This window comes from Salarias fasciatus, chromosome 15 (assembly GCF_902148845.1).
Source record: "Salarias fasciatus chromosome 15, fSalaFa1.1, whole genome shotgun sequence".
Taxonomy (NCBI): domain Eukaryota; kingdom Metazoa; phylum Chordata; class Actinopteri; order Blenniiformes; family Blenniidae; genus Salarias; species Salarias fasciatus.
Genome location: NC_043759.1, coordinates 21,105,255 through 21,133,161, shown reverse-complemented (window position 1 = coordinate 21,133,161; position 27,907 = coordinate 21,105,255). Strand labels below are relative to the sequence as shown.

Genomic DNA, 27,907 nt, shown 5'->3' with positions numbered 1-27,907 from the left:
GACAAAGGCTGGTCTAGTGAGACATCATCCGTCACTTTTGGGACACACACATGCACAAACAAGCACAAATACACACATGCAGACATGTGGTAAAGAAGTTCTTGACACAGGAGAAGGTTTTGGGGAAACTCCAGGCCGACGCACACACACACACACACACACACATGCACACACGCTGATAATAGCAAACTGCCACCTCATGCATTTTGCAGCTGTCTAAATCTCCTTGACATTTTTATACAAGCGTGCTCTTCCTTTGGCAGGCGCCGTCGTGCCGCTCTTAAGTCGGTTAAAGAACGGTGTGAAGTGGGCACAGTAAAACTAAGCAGGGTATTAATGGCGATTGCTGAAAAAAAGTGTGAATGATCAGGTTCAGAATCAGGGCAGGCAGCGTTTACGAATGAATAAATGCACAATTAGTGCAGTGGGAGACCTTCAACATACAATTCACATCTCCGAACAAGCAGAATATGCACATTTCCCCCCCTAAAGGCAATTATGGATTTGTTTGTATGCTGCTGTATACAGCAACTTCTCCAAGGTTTTTCAAGCAGACTCATTATAGATCTTAACTAGTGGATGAGAACTAACGCGGAACAAGGAGAAACAACGCCGATAATGCCAAGAAGAAGAAGAAAAAAAACCAAGATGCTTCGATGTAAAGTGCAAAGAAAAAAACCTATAATGCTGATAAATTGTCTACAGCATAAGAATAACAAATAAATTATTCAAAGCTCTACCTTGGTGAGGTGTGAGAAGGCTTTCTCTTTGTTCTATACCTTGGAATTGATTTCTCCCAGTGGCGAAAGATGGGATGCCTGAAGGTTAGACACACATACTATGTAGATAAATGACTCCTGAGCTCTGGAGTTTGATCCAAATGAAGCAATGATGTAGCTCACTGGCCCGGACTCACATTGAAGTGAAAGTGTGTTCTAATAAAAATGTGCTCTAGGTAAGCCAGAGCGAGTGTGTGTGTGAGTCTGTGAGAGTGTGTGTGTGTGAACTGAATACATGCAACTGATAACCTTCCAGCTGTGGGCAAAAATGATTAAAAAACATAAAACAAAGAAAGAGGATGAAGAGCAGAAACACACTCACACATATACACACACACACACCAAGCAGACAAAAACAGACAGAAAAAGTGTATTCACACAAGCAAACACTGTGTTTTGATATATTCGTATTTGGGAGCATCCCTTCATCTAAAGACTATGGCTGTTGTTTTGTTGGTTATTTTATTTTTACAACTGCGTGTGGGTTCACGAGTGTATGGTAGTAATGTTTATGTATTGTTTCTTTTTTTTTTTTCCTCTCTCCCTCTCTCCAAGTCCAAGTCCAATGCCCAGTGGCGCTCGTAGCTATGCAGCGTTGCAAAATTGGCCTAAGAGGTTTGGGAACATTTCCCCCTTACAAACAGGGGCAAATCAATAACGTCTCGGTTGAGGGAGCCACTCTCCATATGAAGGTGAGCTGACTCAGCAGTCCCTGAGGCTGAAGGGGGGGGCAGTAAGGGGGTGGGGGGGGGTGGGCTTGGTGGATGGAAATGATTGCTTTACAAGCGGTAAAATGCACAGCGGTGTTGAGAACCCTCTGTGGACACGACGCTACACACCTCCCCCAGCCCCCTCGCGGAGGAGCGGGGATGGAGAGGGTGGGGTGAACGTATACACACACACACACACACACACACACACACACACACACACACACACACACACACACGCGAGACCGAGCGCTCGCTTCGCTTCCTCCTGAGCTGCGGGAGCAAACCGGCTCTATTGGTTTCTCTTTTTCGTTTTTCATACTTGCTCTTTGTCAATCTGCTACAATAAAGTATCTCGACAAGCCCCGAGTTTAGCATTTACCGAGTCAATCACGGCTCTACGGTGGCAGGGCGGAGTGAAAAAAAAAAAAGAAGAAGAAGAAGAAAAATCCCATTTTTGCCGAGCCCGGTCCATTTCCTTTCCTCCAGAAATCAGCAGCTTTCACAGAGTTGATTAAATGTTGGGGGGGGGGGGGGTTACTAATTGCCGAGCGTGGAGGGAGGTGGACGGGTGAGGCGAGGGCGGAGCACGCAGGGCACGCCGACGTCCTTCCAGCACAGCAGGAATCAGACTTTTCTCTCATTAGAAGATGTAAATCATCACCTGAGGATCAATCTCCTATTCTTCCTCCTTCTCTTTCATGCAGTGACTCACCCTTCAAACCATCTTTTCCTCTAACAGTGAATACGGATAATAAACAGCTTTCTGCAGCAGCCTGTTATCTCCTGTTTGATCATTGGTAATTTATATCACTCATTGTCATTTTCTGATTACAATGGCTTCGAGCACCGAGTAGGATATAGATTTTTCTCAGGTCTGTATATAGCTGATGAAACGGGTCACTCGTCACAATAAACATCATTGCTAAAGACACGCTACTGTGATGTGATAATAGCTGCTGAGAGCTGGGATAATTATGAAGAGTCTTGTTGGTGGATGGGCAAAAGACACACAGTGTCTCACAGTTAAAAGCTGGCCTGCTGGGGAAGAAAAAAAAAAACTATATTGTCAGAAAATCAAACCCGGTGAGGTAAAAGGACCGCCAGGCTTTGTGGGAAAAAAAACACACAAATGTAGTCATTTCTTGCATCAAAAAAAAAGACAGGTGCTGAACAGGTGCTGGTGACTCAGAAGATTTCAGATCTTAGGGGGTCATTAGACACACAACACTCTGTTGACCACTGCTATTACTGCTGATGGCGGCCGGGAAGGTGGTGTTTGCTGTCGGCCAGGAAGCAGCATACAGAGCAGGGTGATACCTGGGCTCATCAAAACAACGGCGACGAGCAATCAGCTTTCAAGAAAGTGGGCGAGAGGAGTGGCAGCACACACACACACACACACACTGGATGACTGCATAATGCAAACTTGGAAAGAGCTGGATCTCAAATTTAGGGCTAATGGGATAACTGTGTGCAGCGGGGGGATACCTGTGAATGGATAGCAGTCCTGAGGCGTAGCTTAGAGGGAGTAATAAATGAAAGCGCGGGGCAGCATGAGAGGAGTTGTAACTTTAACAAAAACTAAAGGCGATGAAAATGTTCAGCATGATGGATCGCTTTCTTCCAGCCACGGTTAAGTTTCTCCAAGTTGGTTTTAATTTTCCCATCAAAAAGGCAAATCTTGCAGCGGTGCCGTGTGGTATTACGCACAATGAAATTCCTGCGGAGTCAAACCGCTGCCGGGATCGTCTCAGTCGAGACATGAGAGCTGTAGCGGCGCTCTGGGACTCCAGCGGTCCCCCAGGGGCTCAAGGTGAGTGTCTGTTTTCCTCTGCTACAGTTGTTGGAGGCAGTTGTGCGGCACTCATCACGCCACATGGTGACAGTAAATAAATATCCCGGCACTGGGCTTCCAGATCAACGCTGCACGAACGGTGGCAGTTGCGATTTTGTCATCTTCTTTTTTTTTTTTTTTTTGAAAAGAAAAAAAGAAAACAACCTTCAATTGTGACAAGCTGAATGTGGCGGCGCGTTCCTGTCCGTCATTTCAATGAAACGTTAAATGACATATGCGTCGCAATATGTCAGAAAGTAATAGCTGACTGTCACACGTTCCCACATTCACGTGTGGGTTAAAGCAGGTCTGCTGTGCTTGCAGAGCGATAAAAAGACGAAAACACACACACACGACGCCCCATAAATGTGATGGGGCGAAAATCCTTTGTATACATACAAGATGAAAAAACAAAAAAAGAAAAAAAAACCAACCACCCCATAAAACAAGAGCGCTAAATAAAGCATGAGCCCTGTATCACCGGCATTTCACTCCATTGTGGGGTGATAAAATCATGTAGCCCAGCTACAGAAAGCTGTTGACAGTGTGAGAATACTTGGTGCACATAGCCTTTATAGCAGCTGTCGGCTCTTGTGAGGGCTAGATGAGCCAACCGAGGTGAATATATTACTCTCACTCACTGAATGTCACAAATGCCATTTCCAACTGCTGAATGTCACCGAGACGGTCGGGCTGACTGCTAACGCCGCAGAGCCCCATGACGTCTATATTCCCACTGCGAGCGTCCCGCGTCCCGGCTTTTTGGGTGTCGGACCCAAACAAAGCCACGCTGGGGTCCAGATAAATATCAGTGAGCCAAAAAATTAATAAGAGAGCAATCATTTGCAGAGCTTCCATGATTGTTTCAGCTTTGTCTTCGATTGAATGTGGATCTGTTTAAGACTGGAAATGAAAATTCCCACGTGTGGCCATGGCTGGTTTAGTAGAACAAATTGCCTTCCAATTCAAAGGTTGATGGTGTGAAGCCCAATCTCTTCCTGACCATGTGTGGAATTCTCCTCGGTCAAGAGAAGTCAATGTTTCCACTCATCTCCGAGCACCGTACAAGGCCCCGTTTACACATTTTCAAGTGAAAACAGAAAACCTCCATTGCTTTTTAGGCGTCCGTTTATATGACAATGCTGTTTGAAGCATCTGAAAACACAATTTTTGGAAAACGCTTCCACCCCGTCTCCATGGAAACAGCTGAAAAAAAATCTACTTTGTGGAGTCTAGATACAGAGGTAGCCCGTTCCGGCTTACATAATTGGGAATGTACTCTCATAATGAAATACACAATAAGGAGACGCTGAAGCACATTTCTCCAGCGGTGCGTCAGCCCAGCTCACCGTTTGCAGCTCAGTCATCGGGGGCTTGCTGCTGCTGATTATTACTTCTCTTCATCTTTTCATTTGAATGCCAAGGTCACTCTCGTCTAGCTATCTATACCTCTTATTCAGTCGTCACTCATTACCATTATACATCACGGCGCGCACATTTATGCGTCTGGAGTCGATGAGATGAAAAAGGCATTTACTGGTGGATGGAGTGGGGGGGGGGGGGGGGGTGCTAGAAAAGGCTAGCTTCACTTTATTGCAAAAATGATGTGTTTGATTAGAAAATACCTGCGGCCAGATGGAGAGCGCGAGCTGCAGGTTAAGCTCATCATTGTTTGTTTGGATCCAAGTCAGATTCAATTATTTTGCCTTGGTTAAGATTAAAGTTCTTTTTAATTAAAAGGCTCTTATCAAACTATAGCAACCTGAATAATTGGGAAAAAAACTATTCTGGGTAACTTGTACAATGATTACTTTTTACAGCTAAGAAAAGAAAAAAAAAATGAAAGCGGTGGAGATTCGAAAGTTGTGTCTCCATCGCTAACAAGTTGACGACCAAGCATCTATATGAGCAGTAATTATTCTTTCAGAACGTCCGAAGATAACACATGACAAAGACAACTAATTTCATCCAACTGCCAACGCTTTGGACTGCATTTACCCATGAAACACCTATCAATCTCTGCGCCCGAAGACGAATCGGGCCCGTCTTCAAGCATTGTGGATCCGTCGAGATAGAAAAACAGGACACTATTTTCCGAGAAAAAAAAAAAAAAGAGGAAGGGAGGGGGCACGGTGCCAACCAGCATGTACAACAAAGCAGAAACAATCTCCAGTAATTGCTTGCAGTCAAACAGAGAAGGGTGATTTCGAAATGCAGGATGGAGGGAGGGTATGGCAGCGCTTATTGCCAGCCAGTCAAGGACGTAAGAATCATCCGTCTCTCAAGGAAATCTCAGAACTAATCAAACAAGAGGAGGACGACTGCTGCTGCTGCTGCTGCTGCTGGTGATCAGCTGATTCCAGCTGGACCTGGACAAAGCACACACCGAACAATGAGGAGGTGAACAGACTGAGCAGCCGGTGACCTTTTAAAGGTAAAAGGTTGGGAGGCGTGCGCGTGACGCAGAAGGTTATCGATTTCAGGCAGTTTATCTGTATCACAGACGGCAGCCCACACGGACGACATGAACAACATTTTCACCTGTCAGGATTAGGTGTATAGAGCCGAGCCGAGGGAGGACCAGGGGAGCATGATGTAAACATGGACACACAGATCAGATACCGGTCCATCAATCAATCCATGCATGACTGGATAAAAAAAAAAAAAAAACCTCTCTGTTTGCCTCAATATAAGATATCTGCTGAACAAGTAGGACAATGGGGGCTCCCTGTGCACCTAACATGTGTAGCGGATAACGGCGCGCATATACTTCAGTAAAATGTGATTTCTTCCTCATGGCCGCCGAGTACCACATATCAGATCAATACTGAAGCTAGACATTTCATATTGATTGGTTTGTTTCCAGTGCTCTGATACATAATTCATCAGCTCTTTCTGCATGTGTGGATTCACATTTGTACGTGGGGGCAAGGAGAGAGAGAGAGAGAGAAAAAAAAATCATCAATCAAAGCAAACAAACGTACTATTACCACAAGTGGTTTAGAGAAATAAACATCCCTTTAAAATATGAAGCGCAGTGGCGGGATTGTGGGGATCGAAACAGTGATCACAGCTCTGTTATCGGTTTCTGAGGGTAGTTCATGAAAGAATTAAAGGCCTGATGTGATTAAAAGACAAGCGCAGGAAAGAAAGAGTTCAACGCTTCGCCCGGAGCACGCTGGCCTGCTCAATCTTTCAGTAGAAATTGGGTTTGGGGCCGGAGAGCATTTTTTTCCCTCCGGACGTATCGCAGCCTTCTCCACAGATCAGGGATCGTCGTGGCGCGCGGAAAGGCGGCGTTATCACGGCGGTCCTGGATCAGCGGTCGGCGGGGGGGGGGCCGGGTTCTGTAAAGTCCTGCTGGTATCACGACGGCACGGCGCTGCTCCGCTGAGCAGTCCTGGATATGTACACGCCGAGCCGGCGCTGACCGGCGCCTCAAACACTCTCCAGCAATGATTCATAGACATTGGTTAATCTTATCAGGGACTACCTGGACACAGCAGTAATAAACTGGAAATTGTCTAGTGAATCTCATATCAAATCACAACCATGGGGACAGTAAAGCAGCGCAGCTGCGCCGAGCGGGAGTGGACGGCTCGACGGCCCGCTCCTGTCAGGACCCGCCATAATGTGTCGGTGGTAATTAATTGCGCAATAAACATATTTTAGTGGTATCACTAATTAGTTATTATAAAGCGTAAGAGTTCTTGTATGGCTATTTTCCTCACTCTACGAGGAGAGATCTGGGTTATTAAACAGCAGGAAATGCCATAGCTTTTGACTCCAGCTTCAGGTTAAACAGACACAGAAATGTAATATCCTCGTCTCCTCATTGGAAATTGCCAGTGAGACCTAAAACACGTCCGGATCTAAAGGTTGTTTGATTGGCTGATGCTGGAGGAATAAAAGAGCACTTGAGTAATGAAGGAAGCTGCTTGTCTCGCTGCCTGTTCGTCTAAAAGGAGGCACTAAAGCTTCCTGCCACGGACATAAAAAAATGACCGGCCACTTTAATTAGCCCAATCATAAAGTATAATTTGAGACACGTCTATCTAACATGACCCGGAGACTTTGGAAGAAGAACTATCCTGTTGTTCATTCATTAAATATCACATTCGCTTAAGTTCTCTGTCTGGGTCGTGAGTAACGGTGGAATTTAAAATTTAGGGGTCACAGCACGGAGAGGTGTGTTAGATTATTTAACAGGCGCACGGACTCAAACCTGAGGGAGTAAAGTTGAAGCCGGAAAGATTTATTAAAAAAAAAAAAAAAAAAAAAAAAAAAAACCTGCGGAATTTAATTATTTATTAAATACTAATGTGGGAAGCATAATTCAGAAATATGGGATTTGAATGCTGAATTACTTTCAAAACCACAATTCACTGTCAACAAGGTTGAAGGTTTTATTTTATGCCCACAGTAACCGTCCTTTTCTGGTCCAGTGCCTATGCAGTTTAAATATCAAATATACAACAGTTTCATTCATTTATGCTCCAGTGTGTGCATACGTGTGTGTGTGTGTTAAAATTAAGTGTACTCTGGTGCTTTTGTATTCGTTCTGCTTTTATAGGGTGATGCAGCACGACTCAACAATGAAAAAGGAAAACTTTGTTCTCAGTCGATGGCACAGAGCTTTAATGTTTTTTGAAGGGTGCGTCACCGAGGCGGAAGGCGGCGACCGGTCTCGGATGTTTCCTGCCTTTTGAACGACGTCTGCGAGGATAGTCTCTCCAGCTACCTCCCGCAACGACGACTTGGATAAAGAGGGCATAAAAGAAGATGAATGGACGGATTGAGGGATCACTGTGATATTAACAAGTACCTCAAAAGTAGGCCCTCGACAAGGCAGCAGCTGTTTACAGGAAGAAAAAGAAAAAAAAACCCACGGTGATAAAACACTAACATTCAGACACGTGAATGTCACGCAATCCACCTCCCTCAGCTCGCTCCCTAACGATCCACCTCGCTGCACTTCTGGATGTAATTGTTTCTAATTTGTTTTCATTTTGAAAATTATTCCATGGGTTGGTGTTAAAGTTGTTGTTTTTTTTTTTCCCAAAATGAAAAAAAAAACCAACAACAACCAACAACAACAAGACTGCAGCCGGTAGCTTACCGAGCTCAAAAGGTAATTTGATAAATAAAGTATGAAGACGTGTTAAAATGTAGGAGGCGTACACGAGGCTGGAGGCAACTATAGGCGGGATTCTAACTTCCAGTTTATTCTCGGTATCACTGAGGAAAAAAAAAAAAAACAGGCTTTATTTGCCAAATGAAATTATAACCAGCAGTGTGTGCGCTCATGTGTTACACACGACAACTCTAAAACAATGTCACGTATTATTAAATCATGATGCTGAACAAAGAAACACACGATTTTCTGCTGCTTCGGTTGTTCAAACTTACACAGAAACATCTGCGGCCGTGCTGGCAGAGAGGTCGAGGGAAGTTACAGAGATCAGAACCGCGAGGCGTGACGTTTCATCCCGTAGATGCAAAAATAAAACCTCAGCGTTTGAATCTGTCGAGCTGCACTTGCAAATATTTATTGAGGTCTGGTTTGGGCTGTTCCCATCCGGATCATGTGCTACACGTGTTTTGGCTTAAGCTTTATGCCGCATGTCTTCCCGATGCAACCCGAGCCAGGTCTGGGGTTAACAGCCTTGCTCGGGGACGCCGCAGCTGTGGGATTTGAACCGCAGCTGATGGGCTTTCTAAACCTCGATCATCAAACACAATCTTTTTTTATTTCTGCATTCGTTTTTCAAAAGGTTTTTATTAAAAACATGTCGGCGGTGCTACAGCACGACACGTCCGAGGGTTTACGTCCTCCTCTGCGGACCGCGAACATCCGTGCCAAATTTCTTGGCAATCCATCAAGTTGTTTTCCTGAGTGTCTGGAATGTGGCAGTGAAGCGGCGGCTGGGAAAAAAAAAAACCTTTAAATCCACACCGAGGAGAACTATCTAACCAAGCATATTTAGTTTCTAGTCAAAACGTCGCATCGCACCTATTATGAGGCACAATCACCAGACAAGCGAGATGAAAGTGAGATATCTGGACTTGTTAAGACTCTCAATCCTGACAGGATCATTTTCACTTTGTTTTTCTTTTTAACAAGCAAATAACACCTAATTTCAAATGTTTTATTCATTTCCGAAAAACCCTTTTTTTCTTGTACACTAGCTAAAAAACATCATAATGTGAAATTTTCCATAAAAAACTTGTTAAAAGTCTGCAGATATGAAGCCTCAGCAGCGTGGAGGATTGGAGATTTTTCATGCACATTTGGACGGACAGACGCCTGCATACCGGAGCCTTCCTTCAAAATGACTGAACGGTTTGATGGCCCGAGTGGAACATTTTCTTAGTCCATTATCCGGCGCGAGCGAGATAACACCTCACCTCTGGCTGTGCAGTGTTTTGCAGGTTATTACCATAGTTCGCCAGGTTTACGCCACCCATGTGGCCTTGACGGGAGCGAAACCAGCTCCGGCTTCATTCTCCTGGCACAATAAGGACCCAGACGCGTGGAAGTGGGAGACTTTATCCCACTCCTTTTTTTTTTTTTTTTTTTTTTTCCAGTCGGGGGTGAAATGTCACAATTTATCCGCCGATAATTTATCCGCACTGATTGAAGCAATTTCATTTTTTTGCCTCTTATGCTTTTAAGTATTTTGGCCCTGAGCGAGACATGATCTAGTGAACACATAATTCCCCGAATACTCGCAAAAATCTTTAAAAGACCGGCTGGGCTTTGTGAGAGGAATATGCCTCCGTTCATCACCCGTGAGTGTCGGCGAGGGGACGCCGATCTACACACCGATGGAAGTCAATTGCTGATGTGAAAATGTGATAACCTGCAGCTTGATACACTTCTTGTCGACGGTTGATAAGCTTCTGGTATATTTGAAATACAAATAAGAAAAAAAAAAAACATATAGATATATGAAAATAATGATAAAAGCTATTTGAAAAGCAATGAAAAGATTTTCCTAAAACAGCCTTGTGATTATTTCTACCAGATATGAATGTTTATTTTCCCCTCGGGGGGTTGAAGCCTTGCATAGTGAAGAAGACGCCACTCAACAAGCTCATCTTCAAAATCTGTTTACCGGGATGGCGGGCAGCGAAAAGAGGGGAAATTTGACTCACAAATTCACCCTCATGTGTGTTCATGTCAGTGTCTTCCTATCTGATTGTTTTGGCATTCACGTCTGAATGAGATTGGGAGTGCGAGGCAAACGCCGAGGCGGCGGCAGCGGCGGCGGCGGTGGCGGCGGGCTGCAGATGGTGCTCCGCCAGAAAGTCGGTGGCGGGAAGCGCTGCCACCAGACACACTGCGGCTAATCAACACGAGAACACAGCCGGGCCGGGCCGGGCCGGGCCGGGGACTGTGTGTGTGCCGGCTGGGCAGAGAGCAGACAGCGATAAAACAATGTGTTGGAAACACCTGCACAATTTCCTGGACTCCTGCTCGCTCGCTCTCCGTCTCTCGCTCTCTCTCTCTGCAGACTGCTGGGAGGAACACCGGCACGGCAAGACAAGTTTCATTACAGTTTCATTTCTCCTGGCAAAGATTGTCAATAATTGTCAATACTGGAGCTGCAGACTTGAAACATGTCTCATTTTAGACATTAATTGAACAAAGACACATCACCCAACGACTCCATACCAACCATGCTACATGTAATTGTACATATAAACACACATTTATGTATAAAGGAATAAATATAACCAAAAAAAAGGCAGCTGGAGACAGTGATATTTCTCCTCATTCAGGGTTTATAATGGTTTCCAGCCTGCCTGAAGTCTCAAGAAGCTTGACGCCTTTGTTGCTTTACTGCCTTGTTTGTACATTGTAATGCTAAATAATACAACTCAGCCCTAAATTACACCTTTTCAATGCTAATGTTCAGTTTAGCTTGAAAAGACCACAGAGGCTTCAATTTAACTACATGTTCTTTATTAATACAAGAGTTTGTACCCCGGCTGAGCCGCGCTGCAGCGTACTGGGTGTTACTAATATTAGGCTGAATCATTACAATGCCAGAAAGGAACAAATTTAGCAACGCTTTCGATGTAACACACTCCAGCGCAGCAGCACTGCCTTCGACTACCTCTTTAATCTACATCAACAAGGACATTATCGTGTTTCTGCGCTTAACAAACACACAATCCGTACAAGGGCTCTTGTACTGGATTGCGTTATGTTGTTTTTTTTAATGTATTTATGGCGACTCGAGGGTTGCCTATATGCTCAAGAGTACAGCGCAGGCTCACGGCTGAGTTATCATCCTCACAATCACAATGCTAACATAATGATGTTTGCATACAAACATCACAAGTACAAGCTAGCGCCGTCTGCTGGGAATGCTAGCAGTTTTGTGGGAAATCAAAATAAAATATCAGTTTTAACTTAACAATAACCACACATGAGATGTGACGAGCTTCTCAGATCTGGCGGTTTTCCTCCTGCGGGGACAACGAACACATGCAAAATTGAACGTTTGGCATCTGCCTGATGTTCCAGCGAAGACCTCAAAGGTTATGTTTGCCTGTGCTGCATCTAAAGGACCCAAAGGGCCCGAGACTTAAGAGCTGACCTTTAGTCCTCCCAGAGAACAAAAACAAAACAGGTAGAGGATATACACCTCTAAGTGAGTGACGGCTTACACCGATGAACAATAAAGTTCTGCCTCCCGAGAGCCGCGAGAGGAGTCCTCCACGCCGCTTCATGCTCTTCTTCACTTCAAGTGGCATTCGCTTACAGTTGGGCATATTTAAAAAAGATAATAAACTTGGTATTCATGATAAAGCGAATATTCTTATAGGAGGGCAGTGGGGCATGTGGTGAAGAAATGAATGCAATGAAAAGGAAGTTGATTTGGAGAAAAAAAAAAAAAAAAAAAAAAAAAAGCCAGCGTGGGGAGAAGCAGAAAGTGAATCCGAAATGTGTCTCACAGAGTCAAAAGCTCATTAGTCCCAAGTCTCGATGTGGTTCGAGCAGTGACACCACAGATCTGAGAAATCTGGGCAGCCTTCCCGTCGCCGGCCGCTCCAAATCAACAGGCCCCCGCGCTACCCGAGGGGTCTGCCTCTATTCAGCTCTCAAGATCCTCCAAACCAAACAGTTTGGGTGACAGCTGGACTTTCACTCCCTACGATAAAGGAAAAGCTTCTTTTGGCCCGCATTAGGAATCTGTAGGCCAACATATATAAGACTAGAGCCAAGCAAGGGATGAGGTGTGAAAAAAGAAAAAGAATCCTTTGTCTGGTCGCACATGGAGGGATCAGCAGACGGCTAACGGTGGTTCTGAAATGCTCGTTTACATCTGTAAGTGTGGATGCTGCATTCGAGGTTGCGCATTCGTGCTCAATGGCGACATTACAACACGAGGCACAGAGCAGGGTTATTGCCACTGTTAAGGTCATGAGAAGAGGAGTCGTATTGTGGAGGCAAACGGAGGGCAGCGAGGCTGAAACGGCAAACAGCGGGAAGGGTCTTACACTAATGCTTCCTCCAGCTGCTCTACCTTAGGCTTACTGTTCCACTGCGCCCATCGCAGGAAGGACGGGGAGGCCGTACGAGCGGAGCCTGGACCGGGGCCGGGGCTGCACGCCACCCCGGCCCCTCACATGCTCCATTAAACCGGGAGCAGGGGAAAGTATGAGGTCTTGACAGTTCCTGGCTCAGAGCCCTGCCGCTGACACAATTACTGGCCCCTCGTCCCTTGTCTGTGCTTCGCTACCTTGTTTAAAATGGCCGCCTGTAGCCACGACTGTGGATGTAAACAGCAGAGCAGCTGCAGCGGAGAGGGGAGCCGGCGTCAGACACCTCCACGGCAAACACAGGAGGCTTTTCCAAAAAGATTTCCTTGGCATTCCTATAATTTATGTTCAGTTTTCAGGTAAGTGAAAGTGCTGCTATATTGATAAAAATTGAAATTTGTATGATTATGTCCTCTATATACAGGATAATTACGGACTAACATGTATGGAAAATCTTCCCATTTCCACAAAGAAAGAAAAACAGCTGGTCTCTGCTTCATCCACACAAACACACAAATAAAGGCCTCTTCTTCCTCCTCCTCCTCCTCCTCCTCCTCCTCCTCCTCCTCCTCCTTGCTTCTCTCTCTCTCTCTCTCTCATCCAGAAACACTGGCTTCACCAAAACCTACTTTCTTTAGCCAGTGGACGGTTTGCCAAGCAAAGCTGGAAGCGAAAATAAACTTGCGTCTGAGAAAATGTTTTGTTATACAAGCCTGCTTTACCGTGAAAATAATTGAAGCATCAAACGGTTGGAGGCAGCGCACCAGGCTGCACTGGCAGCGGGAAGCAGGACGTACTCCCAGACTTCATTAGGGCCGCTTTATATTGAAATGAGATAAAGAGAGAAGAGATTACCCCCCCTTATAACGTATATCTAAACAATCAGACAAGTGACTTCTGGGGTTTGATTTAACACCGAGTGACACGACAATGATTGAGCCGTGCTTCCAGACGGTTTTCATTACATTCCACTTTGAAAATAAGAAAGGCAAAGGGAAAGAGTGGCTGCTGATTTTACATTTCTGACATATCATCCTGCCCGTCCGTGACTGCCAAACAGGCTATTTATTTTTACTGCTTCTAAATAAACGGTTATGCATAAAAGTGCCTGACGGCAGCTTTAAATTTCACATACACAATTCTTCACTGCTAAATAACAGCAGTAATAGTTCTTTTTTTTTTTTCTTTTACTGCGTCAACTGCATTAAATTTATAGTCAGTCCTGTCATGCTGAGTTCCCATTTATAGGGGGAAAAAAATCAAAAAAAAATCAGAGTAGTGTGCATCGCTGTGACAGAAATAAATTACTCTGCCATTTTAATTATCAAAACCAACACAGAAAGCAAACAGCGAGAGGCTTATTTGCCTATGTTATCCATGTTAACCTTCTCTCTTAATAAGAAGCTTTGAGGTCTGACCTAAAGGTGAAAACAGCAGAAAGATGGCAGACAAAGAAAGAAACCACACCGAGCATCACCTGAGGGAAATAGAAAGGTTAATTCTGGCAAGCCTATTTCCCATCCCAGAATAGAGCTGGGTGCATAAATTATTATCTACTGCCATGGAAAAAAAAGAAATAATAAAAAATGTCCGCGACTGGATTAATCTAAAGTGGGGGTCATCTCAGAACAGAACAAGAAACATAATGCCGTCCTTACGTTCTGACAGTACATTTCACTTCTAATAGAGATGGCCCGAAAGGGGACAAAAAAAAAAAAAAAAAAAAAAAAAAGACAAACAGCGGGGAGATCATGGAGAAGGACAGCCGCGAGTCAGCAGCAGCAGAGGAGCCCTGCTGACCCAGATCCAGGCTGAGTGGGTATGATATTAGCAAAGCAATTAAGGGAGATGACAGCCGTCAGGCAGGGTCAGATTGACAGGGATAGGAGTCTGTCTCGCTCCCTCTTCAGCATGTTCTCTTTCTCTCTCTCTCTCTGCTCTCTCTCTCTCTCTCTCTCCCTCCTGTAATGGCTATTGATTCCTCACAACTAAACACGAAGCCCTCTCAGCCCCGAAGTGGCTGATTGAGTAAAAAGATTAAAAAAATAAAGTTTGGAAAGAAGGAGTGGGAGGAAGGCGAGAGAGAGAAGTGTGGAGGGCAAGGCAGAGGTGTGAGTGTGTGTGTGTGTGTGTGTGTGTGTGGGCAGGGTTAATGAAAGTCACAGGTTAGTGACCCTGTCAGCTCTCTGCTTTAATGTGACGAAATCTGTCCAAGCATGTAAAAAAAACCTTAATACCCCAGAGATGATGAGGAAGTGTGACTTTCACATCAAAAAGTTGTTCCAAGTTGATGCCAGTGGTGTGAAAAGGGACAGAATTCTTGGAAAAATAAGGGGAAAAAACTTTTTTTTTTTTGTCCCTTCATTCAAGAAAAATGGATTAAATCGATTTATTATTTAAAACGAGACTGAATTAACAATGTGTCTCCTGAATTTGTTCAATTACAGCTTTCAGTTTCACGTATTTGTGCAAATAGCTTTTGAACACTTTTTAACATATTGCAAAAGTTTGGAAACATTAAACCTTTTGTGGCATGGACTTGTCAAACCGCGGCACTGAAACAAAGCTTGCTTCTAGCAAACACAGCCTGGAAAGCCTTTAAAGTTTCAAATAAAACCTGCCTGAGTTGATGTTAAGCAAAGTTTAGTTTCCATTTTCAAGTTGACTTTAATCTGCAGGCGGATTCCCGGTGTTGGATGGGATCGTTTGAGCAGAGAAGCAGACATGGATCAAAATAGGACTGGTCTATAATTCAAACTCGGAGCTCATAAACAATCCCCCCCTTTAGAGCTGAAGGTAACGTAACCGCCGGTGTGTGATGGCCTTGTTTTAAACAGCCAATAAAACGCATCATTATGCGCAGGAGTGAAGAGGTGAAATCATGGCAAATTCCTGTGAGGTGAAGCACAAAAGACACGAGGCGACCGACAACGCCGGCGCCCCTCCGAACCCGCCCGATCGCACCATTTTGCTCATCACTGCAGAAAACCTCGCCGACGCGATCCAGGACAACATACGTGCAAGCAAACGACGGCGGGGAAAACAAGATTATGGAAAATCTCATAAAAACATATTACAGTGTCGCTCCGTTTTAAGGACGCAGCTCCAGCCATACATCCTAATTAGATTCACGCCAATTACGGGGGACAGCGCCACTTACACGGCCGGCCCACTCAGCCGGGACGACGCAGCGGTGGGGCATTGTACGCCTCGCTCCATCCCCATCATGCTTTGCTCCGGGGCGTGCGGCTCGGTGGTGTTGTGTTTCGACGTGTCTGCTTTAATCTGATCTCAGTGGGTGGTTGTAAGCTTGACAAAAGCAGAAGAAGAGGAAGTTTGGCAATACAGAGGACTAAGAAAATAAAAAAAAATAAAAAAAAAAAACCCGCAGAAGAAAACCGCCGAGTGGAACATAAGTGACATGATGAGACAAAATGACAGAGGGAGAGACGTGCGGCAGACTCCAGTGAATACATACGAGATGCTTTTTGAAATCTCTACGCTGTTGTCAGCGGCTGCCATTGAAGTGCATTAAATAAAATTTGTAGGTGTCATCTGTGAAGTAACACCTGAGAGACAAACGGCCTTGGGGGGGGGGGGGGGGGGGGGGGGGGGGGGGGGGGGGGGGGGGGGGGGGGGGGGTGGGGCGCCATGTATTGAAACGACTGCTCTCCTTTCATGGGCGCGTCTGGTCTCTGGAGGTCAGCGCGTACAGACGAGGGCTTCTCTTCCTCCTCTCCATCGCCAGCAACACCTGCTCGTCTGAAGTGCACGACACGCCCGGCCCGACGCTCGCTGCATCCTCCCCTGCTCCGTACCGTACAGTCAAGTACTTCTACCAACGCAAAGCTCAACTTCAATCTCAAAATCAATTTTACAAGCAGCGCTAACAGTTTTTTTCTTTTTTTGGTTCACGACTTGGAAAACAGAGAGGCGCGTGTCGACGGCGATGTGGACTGGGACTGTCGCAGCACGCAGCGGGAGCTTAAACCGAGGGTTGATTTGTTTTTTCCCTCCGCACGATGCAAAGATTGTGATGCCGAACCGTTCTCAGAACACATATGGTGGAGGAATGCAGGCTGACTTCGGCCCCTGTGGGACCGCGCAGTGACATCTGCACCGCACGTGTGCCATCCATAAAGCTGCACGGGGATCGAGTCGACGCTCCTGCACGTGCGCTAAATGTGCAAGCTGTGGATCAAAAGGCACAACGGAACTTCTTGGTTTTATTGTTGAAATCCACAGAAGCGGTGAAGAATTTCCCAAATGCCTGCAGAACTGTAAACCACCTGTAGCTGCTCTGAGACGTCCATTTCACCCCTCTACTGGGCAAAGTGACCACATATGGTCACTTCTGCATATCTTTTTAATTTCTTTTGCATTAGTAATTATACAATAATGGCAACAATGGAAATGCATCATTAAAATTGATGGCAAAATTTTAAAAAATCATTCCAGACAGCTCATCTGGTTAAAACAATTACATAGACAAATGTAAACACTGTGAAAAACTGTGCAAAAGCATCAAAAAAGGGGCCACATAAAGCCTAATTTCATCCTGAGTGAGCAGAACCAGTGAAATCGTGCCATAATGATGATTAAATTTAAACCAGCAAGTCAAACCTTCTGGTGTAAAATACAGCGAAATACCCAAACAAACTGAATTCTGCTTATTTTTGCAAACTTAACCTCACTTTACCTTTAAAGCTAATGCTGGTTAGACAGCAAAAAGGCAGTAGTCTATCACGGCAGGACCACGGATAGCTCAGCCTTGCCTTGTGTCAGCTACTCTTAAACAACATTTGCCTAAAAAAATGCATTTTCTCTGAAATGTTTGCACTTTTCTTGGTGTCCCACCAGCCTTATGTTTGACAGCTCAGACCTAATCCAAAGAGAATTCCACCCAAGCTGGACTTTTTAAGCTAGAAATTGTGAAATACATGCGTGCTGTTTATTCCGTGTAATTCTCTTTAAAATATTTACAGAGACTTTAAGTGTCAAAATCTCCTGAGAGGACATTCTATAACATTTATGTGCTATTATTTAATAGAATTAAGCTGAGGGCGCACTTAGTTTATCTTCCGTGACGCCTTCGTGAATGTGCAGTGAAAAATGTCTTTAAACATCGGAGACGTCCAGAGCATACATGTCAGAAGAGATACGTAGCGAAATCAGCAGAGCTCCGCGTGCGGCTGCAAAGGCTTAAGTCAACACCGAGGAGATATCCAAATACAAAATTTGTCAAATGATAGTTGCAATTAACTCAAAGTAAATTTTCACGCAGCGGGACTGACCACACATGATAAGAAGGTACATCTGAGTCCTTTGATAAGGGCCCCTGTTGGGAAATTAATTTCAGCAGAGAACATTTGGTCCTCGCAGAGCCGCGATGTAATTAAGGTTAAAAAGGAGTTTTCATAGCAGGCATAAAAATTGCTTCCTTTCAAATGTATCACCATAAATCTGACAGGGTCTGGAGCCACTGGGCCAGAGCTACTCACAAAATCTGTGTGTGTGTGTGTATGTGTGTGTGTTTTCTTTCACCAATAAATTGATGCAGGACTGGAAGCCGCTGCACTGTACAACAGCTCCATCCAGGAGGCAAAAATGGGAGAAAAGAAATTGCTTTTTTTTTTTTTTTTTTTTTGTACTTGCAAAACAGCTCGACTCAGCAGAAAAATTTGAAATGCTCAATCAAGTTCTGCACACAACAAATAGGGAGGAACAACAGGAACTTTATTATCTGGAGCTGAGACGTTGCATAATAGCTTGTGTGGGCTCTTTTTTTTTTTTTTTTTTTGTATGTGCAGGCTGTCAAGTGTCACTGTGGAGGTAACGGTGAGAAAACCAACGTGCACTCAGTTTACATAAACAACAAAACAAACGCTCATTTTCTATACTGAGATAAAATATTTTGCAACAATATGTCATTAGCACCATTTTTCACCTGTCCTTGTTCTCACTATTGTTAATATTTAGACGCTACTTTTATCTGCGAGCATGTGTGGCTTCACTACAAAATCAACCACAGCATCTGCTGTTAGCCCAACACAGAAAAGAGTGCTATATATAGATATGTATGTATGTATAGCCGACATATGGATTTTTTTCTCCCAATTCCATGTTGAGAAGTAGGATATCGGTTGACATCAATATTGCTTTTTTGGCCTCTTCTGCCTGCTAACATCTCAAGATGAAAGAGGAGAAAAACAAGTAGGGGGAAAAAAAAAAAAAATCACAATCACTCGTCCGACATTGAGCAAGAAAAATGCAGAGAAAGCAAAAGTAGCATGTTTTGAGCAAAAGTTGGAGCAGGGCTAATTGACTCCACCACCTCCGGCGGGAGGCTGCGTGTTCTTTATGTTTTCTGTCATTTTTGGTCAGCAACGCCTCGGGAAAACACTTTGAGTGGTCGGGGAGACGTGAACACACACAGGCCCAAATGTAAACACTTCATATATAAATTAATAAGAGGAGTAAATCCACACACCAACGCCAGATGGCTCCTCATTGATTTTTAAAACACACAGTGTCATGAAGTTTAATCTGATTTAGTGAAGTCCCCAACCTTCAAATACGATGAATTTCCTCAAACGAAAACGACAAAATGTTTTGTTGTCCTGTCGTGGTGCGAGACGTCTGCCCAAATCAGCTCCAGCGTCTCCGGTCATTAAGCACACCTTATCTGCTGCGATAACCATCTCACCAGAGCGATGCGGCTAATGTTATGTGGGGAGCTTTGATATGCAGCCAAAGCACCGAATCAATACGGCATCGCTTTCATAGAGGCCGAGCAGCACGACGGGCGTGGATGTGCTTAAGACGGCTGACATGACAGACTCCAAAAAAAAAAAAAAAAAAAAAGGCCTGATATCAGGAGGCGGCAGGACATCTTCACCAGAGGCGACGCGGAGCTCTTAGCTCAGGCGAAACCATGGCGGACAGGATTTTGTGGATGAATGGATGTGTGGACGGACAAGCTGAACACTTCGCCGCTTTCTTTCTCTCTCGGCGTTATGTCGCCGCATTCTGCCGAACATTCCTCCCGCGAATCGCAATTTGAACCAGGAATGCAGGGAGATATTTTTTGCAGGGGCCTTTCAACAAATGAATGGAAGCTGGTAATAGCGTGTTTGTCGATGTCAGACTGCTGAATTGAATGATTTTTCACCGCAGGTGTGCTTTTGTAAAATCCCACGTATTCCTTCTTTGCGCCGCTCTATCAATAAATTGCAGCTGGCAGTGTTAAAAACAATGATCCGTCTGATGCTTTCTGCCGGCGTCTGGCGTGTCACATGGTGTTTATCCTGAGCTCAATGTCACCGCGGCCCTATCAAAGGATCTCATCTTTAATTTCAGAGAGTTCCTCTGCTTAAACAAAAAAGTTTAATCAAGACAAACGCTTCAGACACCGAGTGCTTTTCAGAAAGGAAAAAAAAAAAAAAAGTAGTGGAGAGAGATTCAGAAAGTAGACTGAAAACACTTTTTTTTTTTTCCATGAGACTCAGACTGAAGCTGTAATGAATAGAATGAACTTGTTGAAGCCTTTTCAATTTACAATGTGCTATTTGAAATGCGGCACAAAGGAGCTTATAAAACATGTTATTTAAACATCGGTAGGATGAAGGCGAGCAAAAACAGGCAGTCTTGTACCTTTTTTAAACTGCAAATGTTACCGTCTGAGCCCGACATGATCCGACGGCGCGGCCTAAACGATGTTTAAAAAGTCAGGGCACTGTCCTCCGACTGCGCTCATCTCCTCCTGATTGAGGACACTGAAGATACAGCAGCCCCATGCTTCTCGCTCGCTCTGGAGGACCGTTCAAGCTGTGTGGTCCCTGAGGCCACTTTAAAGAACAGCGGCAACTCTTGATGGCGTTGCTGAAAGTGCCAGCACGCCCTATTCACAGATATTAGCCTCAATGGCCCGGATAAGATGCCATGTTAGAACCCCCTGCCGCGTGCATGTATGTGTGCCTGTGTCTGTCGGCCCCCTTTAGATTCCATGCTCTTTTAACCACGGGCCGGCCCCCCGCGGTGCCTTACGTCTTAATCACTCCAGGGGCGTGCGGGAGACAATGGCTCACTGTTTATGTGACAAGAATATGAGCGGGTTCGCCGAGGCCGGCTGAATGTGCGTTTATGTTCCGCCTCTGCTATGGTCCGGTAACGGCATGCGAATGAGACCCCCCATCCCCCCCCCCACCACCACCACCACCGTCCTCACCCCCCACCATCCTCACCCCCTCGGAGAGAAAACAAAAGAGGGAGATATTTTCATCATTAAGGCCGCGGTGGTGCACAGCCAACGCTGGAGGTAGTCTCATATGAATGGCAGCCGGGGGGTGGGGGGGGGGGGGGTCGAAGAACTGTGACCCCGCTCACCGCTCGGGCTCCTCTTTTCATCCCGGAACACCAGGTACCGCTCGGCTGCCGGGGAAATATCAGACATACGCTTCATGGCGGTCGGGGTCAGGGGGTCAGGTCATTAGAGACGCTACTTTTCTGCTTAGAACATGCCAATACCAAGGCTGGTCGCCATGATTTTCTGTCTCCACAGCTAAATACTTCAGTGTACCGAGTCCAGATAACTGCTTTTCTAACAGCTTTTTTCCCCTTTGTCAGCAGGTCAGGACTCCTCGGTTTAAATATGGCTGTAGGCGGATGCCTGTCCTCAAGCGAGCTTACAGGCAGGGTTTTTAAAAACAGCATTTAAGACTGAATTTAAAGATTAAAAAAAAAAAAAATTCTACTTTCAAACTGTGTTGAAAGCTGACATTAGGGGAAGACGTGACAGATCGTGAAGCACGACTCTGAACTTTAACTTCATTACTGACTTGACTGGAGCCTTTGTGCCGCCGCAGCAGGACCGGCCATTAGGCAGAAGCACACATGCCTTCGTGTCACTTATGAACTTTAAAAATTATACATAACCTGGTACAAACACACTGAACTGAACTAGTCCGTCTTTAGATTGCGCAGAGAAGGTGAGAATATAGACATGCGAAGGGCAAATGTGCAAACTTCACCCAAGTTTTACTTGTTGTAAAAGAAGAGTTTCCACTTTGCAACTCTATCAAAGAGCAATATAAAGTATACTTATCACAACTATTCTAAATAACATAGTTCAAAAGACTCATATTTCTTTCATGTTTAAGCATCCTTGAATAATTCAAATAGGAATTTTTTCTCACGCTGAGTTTCTCCATTTATTTATTTTAACAGTTTAATTCTTAACTGATAGAAAAAATAATTAACTTTTAAAAAGTTCAGTTTTTTTATAGCCAGTTTTGGAAATAAATGACTTTAACAGCAGAGAACCGAGGTTTGACTCCAGTATTTGGTTTTTCTTCTTGTGAGTTTGCAGATTTTACCTTATGCATGGTAATGCACGTTAAGTTTGCATGTTCTCCCTGTGTGTGCGTTGCTCCTTCAGTTAACTGCTCACTCTAAATTCCTTGTAGGTGTCAATGTGATCGGTTGTGTATCTCTGTTTGTCTTGTGACCTTCTCGTTGAGTATCCTGCCTTTCGCCCAATGTTAGCCGTGATATAATTCACCCCCTGCAGCCTTAATTTGAGAAAAAGTTGGCTTTTTCTTTGGGTTCCCCCTCATTGCCTTCATTTGCGAACAAGGTCACTGAGTTAATGGTCATTTTTTTACACAACCTGCTCTGTGTAGTCATCTTTTGCACATTCCCCGAGTTCCAGTAATCGGAAGGGACGGCGGTTCGCCCCGGCCAACATATGGCATATGAGCCCTGAACCCACTGATCCAGAGAGTATTTCCGAGCAGACCTGGAACGCCGCTCCTGTGCGACCTGTGAATAATAGAGTGATGAAAATTTAATGTCCCGCCTAAAGTCAAAGTTAGTCCTGCGCGACAGCACAAACCTGGAACTTTATGTTTGGCTTAAACAAGGTGACCACCGGCTTTTATTAGTATTCAGCGAGAAGCCGGAGCCATTGCGCACGGCTCGGTGTAATTTACTGCACTCCCCCCCCCCCCCCCCCCCCCCCCCCCCCCCCCCCCCCCCCCCCCCCCCCCCCACTCCAACAGGAGGGACGTTACTTTCTTCCTCATTAGCTGCTGCAGAGTTCTCCCCTCAAGTCTTCTATTCAACTCCACGCCCAAACCTTCCTCCGCAATAGTGCGGGAGGTAAACTGCCGGCTGATGGCACCTTTGTCTGAGCGGCGCGGCGCGGCGCGCCACCGCCGGGACCTGTTTTCTCCCCGGCGGAGGCTTGTCATCTATCATTACTGGAGGTGGCCTTGAGAGTGATTCCGGCAGACAGCTCCGACTTACTGTCTGGGAGCCCAACGTAAACAGAACACCGCTGGGCAAACAAGGGCGATGACGACCATTACTTCTCAAGGTATGCGGTTTAGGGAAGATGAAGGGAAAAAAAAAAAATAATAAAAAATTGCATCAACTTACTGTGTGTTTTCTTTCCAGCTTCAAGTGAAACTGGAGACTTGGCAGGCGGTGACATATTTCTGATCATTTTGATTTCGGAATTCTGTTTTAAGAAGAAATTCTTTTTCCCCTGGTGCTCTGATGTGGGGATTTAGGCCGCGTTCACACAAAGGATGTCTGTAGTGGCTGAGGCAAACTCCGGATCTCTCAACTCTTTTCACATGAAAAAGAACAACAACACTGCGGACTTGGCGGCACAACAAATAACCACACCAGTTCTGTCTGAAAAAATCCAAGCGAAATGTGCTGCCGTTTGTTTGGCCTGAGAACAGTCAAAACAACTAATGGAAAAAAAAAAAATCTCAAACCCGCTCGGAGGTTTACGGGCGAACAGAGACAGACGGCGACACCTTATAGCCGGCGGGTAACCGCCAGTTATAGGATATTCCCATGGAAGTTTTCGATCAGGGGGCGGACAGGTTGATTACTGGGTATCGAATACTGGACTTTCATCAAAAAAAAAATTAGACAAATATATATTCTGGCATGTTTCATATAGTCAGTTATTGCCCAGTCCTGTAAGTTAAAGAATCCTGATACCGAGCCATAACAATGGTACTACTCAAGTCTGGCCAAACTTTAACAGACTGAAACTACACAAATAGCAGAGTGCATAATATATAGTGGAATATAATATAGGAGGCGCACAGTCCTGGGATTTTCTGCACTCACTTGCGATTCTGCATTTCTCAGTCAAAACCAGCAGCTTTAGTTTTTTTTCTTTTCTTTTACCGTCTTTATTTTCTTGAGAAGCCCACTGAGACCCGCCAGGCCACGTTCTGAAAACAGTGCCGAGAGGTCAGCAGCAACTAACTGAAACTATTCAGAAAGTTTCCAGTCAAGTAGCCTAAAAGTGACCCATGAACTGTCTTGCTTAAAATTTCACAAATACAATACAGTGAAGAGCGAGCTTCATGTGTGAGCCATAGTTGAACTGATTATGGGCAGGAAAGAGCACAAATTTTCAGATTGTCGGTTAGTTTGTTTTTTTCTGTTTGACATTTAGCTGGTAAAGTTCAGGTTTAAAGGATTTAAGCCACAAAAAAAACATTTTTAAACAAGTTTTTTTTTTCAGACATTTCACTGTATTTCGCATCACAAGGTTTCATTCAAATTGGCTGAGGTTGTAGCAAATGCCAGTGGTAACTGTTTGGTTTTGAAAAAAATCTATAGACATTTTTGAATCACTCTGCAGTACAATGAAGAAAAAGATTGAAGTTTAAATTTAAAGGTTATTATTGCAATATTGAACCAATCTGGCCTACTGGAAATTAAATTGGGCTGCATGTGGCTCCTAATGAAATGTGTTTGATACCTGTGGTGTATACCCAATCAAGTATTTGAGTATTTTCTAAACCTGGCTGAAAACTGCTTGTCACTCTTTACATGATCGCATTTGATAATCTGCTCGATACAGTTAGAGACGGCTCAGAAAGCCTTTTGTTGGCGACGCTACCTCCAGTGGTATGTACTGCTTTGCTTTCAGCTCGGTAAAAGCAAACTGAGGACTTGTTTGTGCGTCTGAAAACTGATGAAAATACTTGTGTGAAGTTATGAGAAGATACAAAAAAAAAACCACATAGAAGTGCACAAAACCCTAACATCATGTTCAATTGGTTCTCAACATCTACACTCGAATCAACTAAGTGGTATTTATAAGTGAAAAAAATCAAAAACTGTTTCAGTTAAATAAATTTGTGCTTTTCCACATCAAACACAAGCAGCGGCCGACAGCATCCCGGCGAACCTGACTGCCTACTGCGGTTAGCCCTGAAAACGCGCTGCAGGTGCGATCGCAGGTGAGCCGTTTAAATGCTCGGCAGTAATTTGCCGGAGCCGGACGCTGCCTGGACCACATCAGGCGCGAGTGCGAGCAAAGCGAACACCACCTGAAGCCCCCCAGCGGGGGCTGAACCCCAGCAAGGAGCCCGCATGATGAATCCTGCTCATCAGTGACGCGCTGACCCAGGACGGGCATGCACACACACACACACACACACACGCAGAGACACAAAGGGGCTCGACCCCTCCCCCACGACCCGCCACCGGTGCCTGTGGCGCCCACGCCTGGTCACCTCGCTCAGGGATCAAAGGCAGTATGTCGTTCTAATCAGTCCTCACAGTGGGCAACCCCATTAATTCAATTCTATTTCATCAGCGGTGAGCGGACCACCAGAGGGGTCCGCGCATTCCTGGGGTCCTGCGGTCCAGGAGTAATCCTATCTCTTAATGACCCCAGATCAGGCTCTAACCTCGTAATTGCTTGGAGACCGATTCGGTTTTGCTTGCCGACAGAATTGCACGATCATTGTGGGAGAGGAGGCGAAGGCAGACATTGCTCATTTTCTGGACACGGTGGGCAAGTCGAGCAGAATTAATGGCGCCATACATCAAATAATTCCGGATGATCGACCCCCCACCCCCCCCACCCACCCTCCCGACTAAACCAGGCCAGCGCCACATTTACACTGAGGTACACTTTAGGTGTATCAAAGAATCAGACGCTTCACTTCGAGCTCTGGAAAGTGGGATTTGTCAGGGAGTATTAGAGAACAATCACATCATTCTTTTTTTCCCAAATATCATCGCTCCCGTTTATAGCAGAGTTAAAATCAAAACGGTTCAAAACAATTCCGATAGGTGCACAATAAAATCATGAGACAGAATGTGACTGACTCGTCTTATTGTCCTTTTGTGGGTGTGTGTGTGTGTGTGTGTGTGCATGGTGCTGTGTGTCTTAGCACTGGCATAATAAGTTATGTTTACTGGGACATAAGATAATGAGGTTTTCATATCTTACCGTACCTTTGGTCTCCGGTGGACGGGGATGCTCATCACAAACAAATGAGATCTTTTGAGTATCGGTGTGTACACCTGCAGAAACAACAAGAGCGGGTGAATACGGGGAGCCTCTCAAACAGAAAAGCCAACGGAACGCGTGCAAACGTGGCCCTCGTGTTTACGCCATCTGTTAATAAGGGAAGAAAATCAGGCATCCCTTCACTCAAGTCATGGAAAATAAAAAAATAAATAAATAAAAAAATACCCACTACTCATTCAAGTATGGAACAATCTGCATCAAGAGATTTATTAGTGTAATCTTTGGTGTGGAGAACAGATAAATGACCGCACAGAGACACACTGAGGAAACGCTATCAATAACTCTCCTGGCCGTCCTGGGAGAATATTAGAGGTCAATAACAGATAATTTGGCAGGAAGGAAAAGGTCAGACTGACGGCATATGGCTTGGAAAGCTCACTGGGATCACCCCCCCCAAAAAAACAAAACAAACAAAAAAAAAAAAAAAGACAGTCAAACCAAAAACTTTTTCGAAATGCTCTGATTAAACACAAATCGAAAGGCTGCGTTCTTTTAAAGATGACAACAAAGGAGAGGGTTCACATGGGAGACGGCGCTTCAAAGGCCCTCATTGTCGAACGCAACAACGGCGCTGGTGTTGGTAAAAACAGCCATCGCTCGACTCCTCGGCGGCGGCAGCCTTTGGAAGTCACCACATCTCCGGCTTTGTTCGAGCGACAGACTCTGTGCTTCTGTTCGGCACCGACGTACAAGGACAGTTTGTTTTGTTGAAAACAAGTGAAGAACGAAGACGTCCTTTACCGCTTTGAATTACCGCTTCATCACGCAGAATGAAAGAGGAAAAAAAAGAAAAAAGTCAAGGTGGCAAACTACAGCGGCGAACACTTAAAAAAAAATAATAACTTAACGGGTGAGAATACTTTAGAGATGAAAAACCTAACCTACAGTAATGTGATTTTTTTTTTTTTTTTTTTTTTTAATTCATCCTGGATCAGGGGCATCAAACCCATTTTAGTCAGGGAGCCACAAGCACCCTAATGGACAAAATCAATCCTCAAATCCTCCAAATTAGGGAAGTTTCTGGGTGCAAATGTGATCGAAACCCTGAGATCCACTGGACTTCAGACAACTGCTTTATTTTACTGTCCCTGAATCGTTGCAGTTGAAAACTTAAATAAATAAATGCCTTCAATCACAGACAGAGTGAAGACGACATGTCGTGTTTTCTACAAGTTATGACGGTGTTCTGAACAGTATAAAGAACACCCGATGGGCTTTCATTTACATCACCTCAGTACTAATATTTTAAACACATTTAAACACATTGTACTTCAGTTTAGTTGGAGTTTTTTTTGTTTGTTTTTTTTTTCCTTCATTCAATGTTTTCTTTGGGATTTTGTCAATGTGCTTGGTGGTTTGGTGGACCGGATTCAAGTATTTTGCAGGTCAAAACTGGTCCGCAGGCCTTATGTTTGACACCACTGTCCTAGATGGAGCACAAATAACAACACAGCAAGCATTTATGAAATAGAGCAGATCTCAGAATAACTGGAAAATACTGAAACAGGATATGTGACTCATTTTTGCAGTAACAGTTCACCAATAATTAAATGATCAAAGCAGGAATAAAAAAAAATCATTTCAACATTTATTAATTGCAACCAATAATGTGATACATGAACAGGGCTACATTTCTTGTAAATTACAGCTTTTGGCATGTTTTGCACTA

General features: G+C 44.7%; 1 protein-coding gene across 1 annotated transcript in view; it reads right to left on the bottom strand.

Moving 5' to 3' along the window:
• klhl29 (kelch like family member 29) overlaps positions 1–27,907 on the bottom strand; it is a 223,042-nt gene that overhangs the window by 182,589 nt on the left and 12,546 nt on the right. Inside the window, exon 2 of the mRNA XM_030109884.1 lies at positions 26,158–26,231. The gene's annotated coding sequence lies outside the window, so the exon portion shown is untranslated. The remainder of the gene's footprint in view (positions 1–26,157; positions 26,232–27,907) is intronic.